Raw genomic sequence first — 10972 nt, 5'->3', positions numbered from 1 at the left:
ATCTCATTCAACAGGGTAGTGGATGTCAGGTGAATGATGACTTGGCTTTCAGTATTACCGTGTTGAGGGATGTTTGGAATGTGCATGGTGGAGTCACTTAATGACATCAACAATCCATATTCTTGTGTTGACACCTGAACAGTGAAGGTGCGTTGACAGGTGAGGCCCTGCAAGATGTTAACGTCACTGAGGTGATCCGCACTATTCAACACCAGGCTGTGACGTTGTCTCTCTACAGGTTCTAACAGTGGTACATGTAGAAAATATTGATGATTCATAGATGTGTGTAGTTGTCATGATGGGCAACAACATACGATTCAGGCAAGTCTCTGCAGAGCTGCATTATCTATGAAGTTATCTGAACAGTTAAGTTATCCCCTACCTCTCCAATAATCAGATAAATGTCCTGGCAGACTAAACACACAAACTAGAAACACGGCCGCTGAGACCATCTCTGAGAGTTTTTTAGTTGCATGGCTCAAGGGATGGCAATGCCAGTCCGTCAGTCCACGACTTTAGATCAGACTAAAATATTGCAACAACTGTTTATTGGATTGACAGGCTAATGCTCATTGAGGTTTCACCTACACATATGAAATTTTGTAGGCAGATGTGGAGACATACAAAAAAAAAACATTCCCAAAACCAAACAGGAACTCATATTAGCCAATGTTTAGCCTTTTACATGCCCCGTACTTTAACAAACTCCCCTTACAGATTTACCCAGAACGATTTAAAATTTGGTCAGGAACTTTGATCAAACATTTGCGTTTTCAAGCAACATTGTTGCGGTGGGATGATGCCATGAAACAGGAAGTTGTTGTAAATTCAGTGCACTTTATCAAATCTGCTCCAAATTTCTCAAGCATGATAAGGGTCCAGGACCGTGTACATTTACATGACAATATAGACACATAGCTCTGCCCCTTTCATCACCCATGAAGCATTTGTTGTTGACTTGTGGGGGGCGACGTTGCTTGGATTAAGAAGGGACACATAAATGATTGACCATGAAACTAAACAACAAGGCGTTTACAATCTAGCGTCACTCATCAGACATATCAAAGCTCAACAACAAAATGACAGATAACCAAAAATCCTATTCCAGTGGCCTTATTACATGCGAGTCAACAGAAGCTGCAGACTTTTGTGCAAGCTGTCATCCTATGCGTTGTCCTCATGGTGAAATGAACTTATCCAATTACTCTTTGCCTAATCAGGCTGTTTTGGTTCCTCTCCTCTTGCAGAGGTACTCCACAGTATAAACAGTTCACTTACGCCGCACAGAAAGGGGCTAATCAGTGGAATTATTGTTTTGCTGCTCCAATTTACCAGCTCCCTGTTCACCACTGATTGGAATGAAAATTTGCTATTGTGTCTGCATGAACCCAGAAAATATAATGCAATGTAATCATTTTGTTAGCTGCAAGAATATACATACATTATAAACAATTATGATGTACAGTTTTGATACACTGTTACAAGTTTGTTGTTCAATTTAGAACATATTAATGAGGAGCAAGAAGGTTTAAAACAGGTTCACGTGGTTAATAAAGTACTCATCATTGGTATAAATCACTGTTCATGAAAGCATGAGAAATGAATATATGTCAGTCCATTTATTAAAATGTTTAAACACCTAAAGCAAGCACAATCATTTCGTAACTCCATTCTTACTTTCTTAAATAAGTAATTGACAGTTTCTTACTATTGTTATACATCCCTAATAAAAAAGCTGATAAATCAAAATTTCAAAGAGTCTTTCAAAGAGCAGTAGCAGCTGATTACTCACTATTTAGTCATCAGCTGACGCTCTCCTCTGACTGCCACATATTCCAAAGTAATTTGCTTTAATTAACTCCGCCTAATTTAACATTCACATCTACTTTACCGCCGTCCCATTCAAGGCTTAGAGCTGGAGAACAAATGCACGAGGTGAAAGAGAGGAGAGAAATCTGAGGGGCAATCTCCACAATTAGTCCTTTAACAACTGGGTCTGGGTAGGGCTCTGTGAAGACAGCTCTTATGAGTCTGCGGCGCCACACAAAGCCACATGCAAGACAGTTAAAACACACAAGAAAGAAGAGAGAGGTTGGAAAGGCCCACGAGTCAGGCCTGTCTCACAATTAGAATTTTACTGCTTCATTTCAAATAGTGTATGTTTTGAAGACACTATTAACAGGTGCTCCTTTATTGACAGAACAAAAGGATTAGTCTCTAGAGGGTGAGTGGTGTTCAATGGTCTGATTAGGGATCAGGCTAAGCTCTGCAAAATTATGGACTTACAGCGGCACCGCAGGCTGGCGCGGCCTGAGAGGATATAACTATAAACTGACATTTACAAATGAAAAACACTGACAAAATGAAAAAAATAAGGAAAATGAATTGATTTGACTGACTTTGTTGACGTCTTTTACATTAACCTTACCATGCAAAATGTCACTTCAACACATTTGTTTCTAATATAAACAAAAAAATTAAAAAAAAAGAATAATTTGCAAGCTGTTTCCAGTTTGTACCGGATTAACACCTAAAACAACCTCAACCAGCTTGAGCTAGCTATCATCACTTTTCTGTCAGGTATACAGACAAGGCAGCCATCTGAGTCAAGTCAAGATCAATACTGATTGAGCTGCTTCCTCTGATGTTGCTACCTGGGAGGATATGTGGTCAACATAATTCAGTAAAATTACAGTATTCATTGACTTCTAACTTCCTGTGCATGTTTTCACATGCAGGATGGGTGCGAGCACATCTAAAGAACTTGCATTCCTCGCGCTGCTTTTAAAAATGTCCATGCAAACTCAGTGCCGCAATTCTCCTGGTATTCAGAGCAGTAAAAGCTATTTTATGAGTCTGTCAGGAAAAGCACATTATGGATGTCTTCCCAGCAGAGAAACACTGGCAATGCACACATGAGTATTTCTGTTCATTTAGGAAATATCTTCTTGACATTCATTTTAGGATACATGAAATTGACAGCAATTTGTAGAACGCTGCTTCTGTAACAGAGTTTGTGGCATAGTCAGCCTTGTTTCTTTGCTTGTATCAATTATGGCAAATACATTGGCTGCTAAAAAGCAGTTTGACATCAGAAAATGGGGTTGAGCCCTTTAGAGAAACACCGAAACATGTTTTCCACATGATCCCATCTTTCAAAATAGATCACAGTGAAATCATAGTGCTCGATAGTATGAATATCTCTACCTCACAAGGTCTCTCCAATTCCAGTGTGTCATACCAAACTGATTATGAAAAGGTGCATCTTTCCAAAATGTTTGCTATTACCGACGGGGAAAAATACATGCAGAGGAAAGCCGTTTAGACAAGCCGGATCTGTGTGCGGTTGAAAAGTGGATATAGTGGGGAGGCTCCAGTTTTCATGAACTCTGACAGAAAACAACAGTGTTAATTCCCCTTATGATTAGCTTAACCTCTGTCACTCCATTTATTTTGTTAAACCACTGAGCATGAGAGTGTCTTGATTGAAAGAAACCGTCATATGCACACCACTGTTGTCCCACATCATTCAGAGAACAAACCTTTTTAGATCTTTAACTACTATAGGGCTGCTGATTGCACAGGCACCGGCAATTTCCTAACCAACCGCCACCTGAACAATGATGTGTTCAGCTTTCAGACCCTCCAGCCTTTCAAAGGTGAATCATTTCACAGTTTGGAGCGAGATCTCCATAGCAACTCCTCTTTGAAGGGTTTAGAATCACCATCCAATAATTCTATGATCATCGGGCCTTGCCTTTCCCAGTGGTTCTTTTCACAGCGGACAGGCAAGGGGGGCATGAGGAGGAAGCAGGAAGATTCTACAGTCTATTTCAGGCAATTCATCTTGCAGCCCCATTAGAATTCAAAATATTGCGACCTTCAATCACCGGGCATGTTATCTGGAGCTGTGGCGATCTCCAGTCAAGATGGGTAGACATTTTGCTCTAATCATCCTCGATGAGTGGAGGCTGACAAAAACTCTTCATTCTCGCTGAAGCAAAATGCTCATTTAAATACTGTGACAGCACCTCAACACAGCCCCGAAAACACACAAAGGGAGGATGATCCTTATGCACAGCTAAATGATCTAGAGTTAGAATTGCTGTATTGGTTGACATTACTAATATAAACAAAGACCCACGTGCAGGGAAGCGTATTTTTCTCATTGATTTTAATGCAACCTTACTGTTTTTTCTCAAGCTTAACAAAACGCAACATTCAGGCAGGTGCTAGGACCCAGCTGAGACTGATGCACAACACGGCTATATTCGTGGTGTGGGAAGTGGGTTGTTTACTTCTTATAAACCAGTTACCTTTGCTACAACAGAGTGGATCTGAACATTAAAAAACAGATTAAGAAACAAAATGACACATTAATGCACAGACAAAATAAGTAAGTATTTGTCCAAAATTGACAATTGACTTAAACCTTAAACTTGTTTCCTCTTTGATAATGTAATGCAATTTTCATCAGAAGTATTAATTTGACAAAAACAGTTGTTGGCATGATGGTACCTCAGCAGAAAACAATATTTCATACAGGCTTCTGAGGGATTTGTACTAATATACAATTTTATACGATATAGCAAATACTATTATTACCAGAATTACTATTCAAAGATGCAACATGACGGTTGATGGATAAAGCTGAAATAAATGCATTATGTATGTGGGCTAAACTTGTGAAAATGTTTGTTTAGTAAAAACGTTTTAATGCTAAGCTAATTAGAACAGTGCATTGAACTACCATTACTGGAAAGATATTGTTTACTTTCCTTCTTTTAAGATATGCTTTTTTGATCCCACAGATGTCCATGAAGCTCTTCTCTCTGATCAGCAAACATTAAAAGGATACATCTGTTGATGTGCTTTTTTTTGTCACGAATCCAATGAAAACGCTACAAACAACAATAAATAAAGTCAATAAAGTATCTTTTAAAAAGCCAGACAAAAGATTCCTTTGTGTCATAGATCTTCATTGATCAAAGATTTAAACACTTCAATGAGCCGCACTGTTACACTGAGTGACTCGCTTCTTCACCACTGTTGTTTATTTTGAGTTAATCCCACAAACACCCTCCTGGTGCTAAAAATATTCACAGTGTTCCAAATGTGCATTAATCCGCTGCTGAAAATAGTCCCCAACAAATGCCTGTTTAAGAAACATGTGCTATCCTGCCCTTAAGAAAGTTACTCAGAGTTTTCTTAATAATATGAAACTCTATTTAGGTACCGTTTTTAAAGGAGTAAACCTTTTAAAACTTGACAACATGAACATTCAAAATGGGCCCCTTTGTATTTCCTGTTGCAATGTTTGTTAATGCAGTAGCTAAAAGGAAGTAAACTTGGACCAAAACTATTGCCTCTTTAAAGTACTTTAGCAAAATACAAATTGCATATAAAGTGGTCCAGGAATGACGTATTTGTGTAGGACAACCCCAGAAGTTAGCGTCACACTGGTTCCCTCGACAAAAAGTCAATGTAGTTTTTTCCATTGGATTGGATTCTGGATTAAGCAAACACAAGTTTATGATATTATGAACACAGTTTTTATAATTTTTGAAGCGTAAATGCAATCAGCAGAAGTAAAAAGCTAATGTTAGGCTACAGACCTGCGGAGGCTGTGAAGGCTGACCAGTCAGCATGAAGTCGTTTTGTCTCATTTAGAAACTTGTCAGCAAACGCCTTTATTAAAACACGTATAAAGCTTCAAAATTCCGGAGGCGGGTATTTACTGATGTATTTTTTATATAGAACAAAAAGGTGAAAACTCTCAAGCTTGTGATAAGCACAGACCTTATTTCAGGCATCTAACCAAAAACCCATTCAAAAAAACCTATTGACTTCGAGACAAGGGAACCGGAAGTGCAAACATGCTCACTCATTTCCGTGTTTTAGAACTCATTCCTGCATCACTCTATTGGTTGTATAAATTGCACACAAAAAAAACAAGAATGAATTGCATCAACGCAACAACTGATTCAGCAGCTGAACTGATGAGAGATTCACTCATTGCCTCATCTGTTTAGATAGTCACACACATGGAAGTCAAGGGACTAGGTAAGGTGTTCTGGATGTTTGTCAAGTTTGGGAATGTGTCAGTTGGTGAGTGATACGGCAGAACTCTCGGTGATCAGCCATTACTGGCGTCAGTGAGGAGGCAGGTTGGCCATAAATCATCTCTGAATAGGCAATCCAGTTTGTTCATAATGCCTGGAGCTAAACAATCATTTTGATTTGTTCACTAGAAGCGATTAGTGTCCTATGGGCTGACGTCTGCATGATGCAGCAACCAAACACAAATGCAATGTCCTAGCAGGTTCAGCAAAGTGAAGCCAACTGATTTGATCACTCACTCTTTATCATCAGAGTCAGATATTCATCCGTTAATCATGATTCATGTGGAAGTCACTGAGGATATTGGAGCTCTTTAGATAGTGCACATTTTTAGAGGTGAGTGACTACGACCAATTTCTGGGTCAATCTGTTGTTGACTGACTTTGATTTGATCATATTAGCCCCACCACCAACCACTGAAATGGACAGTTAGCACATTGCAACACTCCCCAAGTGTTGATACACAAACTAGCACGCTGCAACTAAATCAAACTAACATAGTAGCTCATTTGCTATTGCTCTGTTAGATGTTGTTACCACAGCTGCAGCTACCGGTTTACATTTACAGTGAATTATGTGACTAAAGAAGTATTCCCTGTTTGTGATAGAGACCTTTGCAGATTTGTTACAGCTTCTGTCTATTTAGTGTATTAAGGACAACACTGCCAACACTGAATGACAATAACAAAACACTGGTGTTGTTATTAGCATTCTGTACTGTGGTTATGACGGCAATCAATGCACAACATAGATAAAAAAAAGGTAACCTGCAACTAACAATTATTTTCACTGTCAATTCATCTGCTGGTTTTTCTCTCAGTTAATCAATTCACTTTTTGGTCACGAAAACATTTTGTTTGTCGGACAGTTTTGTCCGACAAACAGTCTAAAATTCAAAGATAAAAGCAAATCTTCACAATTGAGAAGCTGCAACTAGTAAATATCTAGTTAATGTATTAAATTGGTTGCTGATTAATTTACAATCGACTAATTGATTGATAGAGCAAATGTTTAAGTTCTTTGAAGGATAGAGCCGTGCATCTTCTCTACTGCTCTATAGCAAAGATGTCTTGTAATCAGGTTTACCCTTAAAACTTCTACCATTATTTTACAAAATGGGAAAACTGTCTTCTGTCTGCTTCAGGCAATAGAGGAGGAGAGAGAAGAGCCTCAACTTAACCAGGAGTTCAGGTGCTGAAAGCATGAATATCACGGTGAGAGAAGAGTCTACGATTAAAAAAACAGCTACCTTCCAGTCGGCTGCCCACAACCACAGCCAGTCCCTACAGATACAGTAGCTTAAGGCTGGATTCTTACTGGGTGTCGCGCAACCGTAAATAAGCCTTCATTAGAAGTGAACCAGAGCATTCCTGCAGTGATGAGGGCGACACTGTGTGAGCATTGAAACATCTAATTGCTGAAAAACAAACATCTGGGAATAAGGCCAGGTGAGCTGGCAGAGTTACGAGTGGGGAACAGAAGAGCAGATGAAGTAGAACATGTCTGTGTCTTGTCTCAGACAGTGAGGTGTTCCAGTCACCGAGGAAGCACTGGAAACACTTAAAAACCATTTTGTTATGAGACCAGTATGAGCCATTCAACAGAATCAGCTTTCAGGATGCGCCGTAATAGTTTCTTGAAAGCAAATCCACTGTTTGGGGTTGAACAATATTCATAATGTGCACACCTATGGGGGAATTTTGAGACATCAAGTGGAAAATCAAGTTGGACTACTCCCTAGAAACAGTTGAATCTTTTAAAAAGATGTAAATACACTATGTGGTAACCTATTCCAGCTTTGAAAAACCTGTTCCACAACTTCTAAACAAATGAATGAAACCCAGTATTGGGAATAAAAGACCATACAATACAGAAAATCAACAATTGCTTGTGTCCTCAGTTTGCACTCACAATCACCGTTTCATCCTACTATTGCAGATGAAGCTCTGTAGCATCTTTAGAAACCCTTCTGCTAATTCACAGACAAAAAGCATACCACTCCAGACATGAAAGAGTGTGATCCACCCCCACAACCATATAATCAAGCTATATAAAGTAGTTGCTTCAACGCTGCAGTCTGCCTGACACCAGATAGATATAATTACAAAACAAAACCAGCTATGTTTAATGGTTAACTTGTGAAACATACCACATTGTTTCTGAGGACTTCACAACAGTGGAAACAATGACATGCCAAAGCAGATGGGCGTAAACACACACACACACACACACACACACACACACACACACACACACACACACACACACACACACACACACACACACACACACACACACACACATAATAAGCTTTCGATCTTCCTATTTATGACTGTTGATGATGTTTTTCTTCTTTGGGTGAGTAGAGTAGAGTAAAAAACTCTAGAGTAGAGTAAAAAAAACAACAATAAAGTTGACAATATTTATGCTTTTCTTAATGTTAAATCTCATGAAAAGACAAAAACCAACTGAACCTACAAATTCCATGTGTGTGATATAGCTTATTCCCCTGTGCCATAGACCTCTATTGTTGTGCAAAAACTATATAAAACATGTTAGTCAGCGACACAGTTACTGGTTGACATGTTCTTTCATTACCGTGTAAATGGGCACAGTAGTTTATGTTGAGTCAATCACAAATACACCCTGCAGCTGTTAAGACTCACAAGTGTATTAATCCGCAGCTGAAAATAGTCCCCAACAAATACACTATTAACTCCTGTTTGAGTAAAGTTTTGTTAAAAACTACAGTGATCAGCTGTATTGTGATATTACATATCCTTCTTTTTTATTTAAAAACAGCAACTAAATATGTATGACCTATCCCAAAAATGTATTTAAAGACGGACTAACACCTTGTTGGTTTTAGCTTTTTTAAGGGTTTTGTTTACAATCAGAAGAAAATATAGAATAACACAGGCTTCTTCCTTTAACTTAAATTGTACCAAAAGCCATTAAAAAGTGAACTGACAGACCGGTTTGTCTCACCTCACATGAATTGTCCACTTTGTAAATCATTATTAAGGCTTATGGGACTGGGTCTTCCAGTCCCACTTCTCACAGAGTCAACGGCTATTTGAAAACTGTGCACCACTGACAAGTGCCAATATAGCGAAATGGCCTTAATCTTAACCCTTTGTATGCCGTTATTCCATGCCCGCCATCACCGACTCTCTAATCAGAGTCTTTCACACCGGGAAAGTCAAATAACAGCAGACAATCAGTGAACAAATTCAGCTGTTTTTAAAAGGGCCTCTGAATTCATTACAATTTCTGTAATTTGAATGATTGTAGCATGTAACACTTTAATTGTGTTGGACAAAGACCATGTCAGGGACACAGAGGAACTTGAGGGAGACCTGTAAAGTGATTTGCAACCTGTCTCAGGGAGGGACAGACTGGGAATTATTTGCTGAGATAATCACATTTCTACATTCACAAAGTCAAAGAAGGCAGTATTTCGAACCATTCCAAATATACAATATTTATATTAGCATTATTATTGTTATCAACAGTATTATAAGCAGTGGCAATAGTATTTATCATTCATTATCATACCCATTATTTGATGTATGCAGGATGTAACAAAGAAAAAGAAACGTTCATCCTCACAATATCTTCTTCAACTCCACTGTACTCAAACTTAATCAAAAATGGCATTAGGAATCATATTACAATATTATGTGGTTCTCCTTCTGAACTGTCTTGTTATGTTTCCAAACCTCAAAATATGCTACTGATTGTGTGCAGCATGGCTAGGCACAGACCTTTTCACTTTCCATTCAGGGAGCCTCCCAGTAGGAATGTGAGGTTTGATCTGACTTCATTAATCCTGACTGTTATGTTGATCTTGGCACACACCGCACGAGATGCCCTACTAGCAACGCTACAGCACAACTAAGGTCTTTGCTTTTTAAAAGCTGTCACTGGTTTCTTTTTAGTGTGACCAAATGCTGCCGATGCAACTGCTTTACAGTATAAAATACTGTGATTTGCTGATAATATGAAAAGTTGTACATTAATACACATTTGGTGCTCTAAAATGTATTGCAGCAGGAGAGAATGTACTCAATTTGACTCAACATAAACTACAATGCATGTGTTCACAGACAATTTTTATGAGAAGAATCAATTCATTGTTGGTGTTGGTCTTTCATGGGCTTTTTTACATTCAACAGAAAAAATACATGATTAGAATTATGTAGAATACCACCAGGTTCATCATGAGAGAGGTAGGTATGGTAGACAGCTGCCATTTTTATCTTTATGGTTGCTGGTGTATTTTTTTATTAGAGGAATCTGTTCTGCATGTAATTGAAGATACAGTATAGAGAATATACAGCATAAGTAGGACACAACTGTATAGTGAGATTAACTGAAAGCAGGAGCGTGTTCTTCATGCCCTGAAGTGCTATTCAACATACCAATTCTTGTCAGTCAATAAGGGACATCTCACTAGTACTGTATCGCCCAACAAGTCTGAATTCAGCCTGCTTTAACAGCCTCTATAAATATGTATGATAACCAGGTGTTGGAGGTTTAGATGCTTCATATTTTTCCTTAGCAGAAAACTTTTGAGTAGAGCAGCAGTCATACATCAAACACAACTGGCAGCTACATGTCAACAACATTGTTACATGTTTTCTCATACCTATTGCAGGGAGACCGTCAGCGACTACAGACCTGAAGTGTGAATAATAGGTCAATGATGAGACCCCATACCTGGGAGGTTTGTGGAATTGGCAGAGGAAATCATAGCGTTCATCTGGAATGGGCACTCTGCTTTCATTTGGGTCAATGGTGCAGAAGGGGAAATTTTCAGCTGCAGCCTGACTCTTTGTCAACACGTTGA

Source organism: Anarhichas minor, unplaced genomic scaffold, assembly GCF_050575085.1.
Source record: "Anarhichas minor isolate MPS153535 unplaced genomic scaffold, ASM5057508v1 ptg000004l, whole genome shotgun sequence".
Taxonomy (NCBI): domain Eukaryota; kingdom Metazoa; phylum Chordata; class Actinopteri; order Perciformes; family Anarhichadidae; genus Anarhichas; species Anarhichas minor.
Note: the sequence above shows the minus strand (reverse complement) of the source record.